Here is a 2,208-nt window from a genome sequence, read left to right as displayed (position 1 = left end):
GCGGCTCGGCGGCGGCGGCGGCGCAGGGCCCGGGCGGAGGGCGGTGCGCGGCCGGCCGCCCCGCCCCGCGGCACAAGCCCCCATTCAGCCGGCCCACCTGGACGGGCGGGGCGCCGGGCGCGGGCGCGGGCAGGGCCAGCCTCCGGCATTTTCTGGCCGGCCCGGAGTTAAAATTATCCCGGGCTGGCGCCCGGCACACACACACCTTTCAGCCGACAAGAAAGGCTCCTTTCTCCGCAGTCGAGAGTTGGAGGGGCCTTTTAGGAGGGGGGCCAGCAGGCTGCCCCAACCCAGGAGACCTCCGTGGGTGAATCCCCTCCAACCCGGGACAGCCAGGGCTGCTGAAGGCACGTCACACACTGAAACCTGGACTGCCCCAAGGGTTCTGTCCACGTGGGTCACCACTGACACCCTGTCTCCTCAAGAGAGAGCAAAACGGTCCCCCTGGGAAAGAGGGGGAAGCAGCTCCTTATCCTGGGCCTGAGGGAATTTGTCACCAACAGGGCCTTAAGACTGCTGCACTTATCCTACCCTGATACTGCAGCAGGGTGAGTGCTGGCCTGGGACGGGCCTCCAAGCTACCCTAGGCACATCTCAATGTTCAGGTTCCCCTTGGGGCCGGAACCCATGCAGGATTGCCGCCGCCCACCGGGGATCCTCAGGCTTCTGGGAGTGCTGCCCCCTGCAGGGTGTGTTGCGGTGCCACTGCAGTGGGGCACCTGGGCACCTGGGGATGTCATTCTGGCTCACTGAACCCTGAGCTTCAGGGAAAGTGTCCCAAAACGGGTGAATAGGGCTTTGGCTCTGCCCAGCTTAGGTGCCGGGGAGGCTGGACTCTGGCTGGTGGGTGTGAGGCCAGCCCCCTGTCCTCAGCTGGCCTGGCCTCCTTGCAGGGAGTGCAGTGGCTGGAGGTGGAACCCAGGCCATCACCATTCACAGCCGAGGCCCTGCACCATGGAGCCACTTCCCCAGCCCATTCACAACTGTCAAATCAAGTGGGGGTGAAAAGGGGAGTTCAGACAAAACAGCTCAGTGAGGAGTCGGCACCCCTCGGCCCAGGTGAGGTGGCAGGAGTCTCACCACCATAAGTTGGCATCCCCTCTGCCTAGGTGAGGTGGCAGGAGAGTCTCACCACCACCAAAGCCCACAGCTGTCTGCCCAGGAGCCCTCCAGTGGGAGGGCTGGGGCACATCAGGAGGAGAGGGGAAGCTCAAAAGGGCCCGCCCTCCAGCGGAGTCCAGGACATCCTAGGGCACACCTTCAGAGACAGTCTGGTGGAAAGGGGAGGGAGCTGCAGGCAGCAGGGGTTAGGAGTAGAGGCCTGGGGTAGCCCCACTCCAATCCCTGCATCTGGGAGCAAGAGGGTTCCTCCCCCGTTCAACTGGGAACAAGGGGGCATGACAGCCCCTTCCTCGGGCTCTCCCTCCCCATCCCAGGCTCCTACCTGGCCCCCCAGCCCAGCTCTGCCCCTTACCCCAGTTCCTAGCATGTAGCTAGACTCAGGAAGCACAGTTGGCCTTCACCTTGGGTGGAAAAATGACAGCCTAGTGTCCTTCCCCAAGCCCCTCCACTCAGGCACCCTCACAAACCCACCCCAACAATGCACAGACCTTTAGGGCCAGGCCAGCTGAGGGCAGGGGGCTGGCCTCACACCCACCAGCCAGAGTCCAGCCTCCCCGGCACCCAAGCTGGGCAGAGCCAAAGCCCTATTCACCTATTTTGGGACACTTTCTCTGAAGCTCAGGGTTCAGTGAGCCAGAATGACCATCCCCAGGTGCCCAGTGCTGGACACGGCCCTCTCCTCAGTGTTGTTCCAATGGGGCCTCTTATCACAACAGGTGCTGCAATTTCCCAACTCACTGGGGCCCCAACGGGCTGGACCGAGGTCCCCGAGCTCTGGAGATCAGAGGGGGCCTGCTGAAGACACTGATGCCGCACCTCTACATCAGAGCCTGGTTTCCCCTCCAGGTGGAAACCCCACTACTGAGCTAATGAGTGGGGGCAGCACCAGGGTCCCACAGCATCCAGTGGAGGAGGTGAGTCAGATGCAGAAGGCCTCTGCCCAGAATTAGCCATGGCCCTTCCACCCTTCTCTGGCCCAAAGGCAAGCCTGCAGCCGAGAGCCACTTGGGGAACCCTTCTCTCAGAGGCCCCACAAAAGCTCCTTGCCAGCTAACTTAGGTGTCCTGCACTCCTGGCTCAGGAAAA

The sequence above is a fragment of the Callospermophilus lateralis genome, chromosome 3 (assembly GCF_048772815.1).
Source record: "Callospermophilus lateralis isolate mCalLat2 chromosome 3, mCalLat2.hap1, whole genome shotgun sequence".
Taxonomy (NCBI): domain Eukaryota; kingdom Metazoa; phylum Chordata; class Mammalia; order Rodentia; family Sciuridae; genus Callospermophilus; species Callospermophilus lateralis.
The sequence above is the reverse complement of the archived record's forward strand: the minus strand, read 5'-3'. Positions refer to the sequence as shown.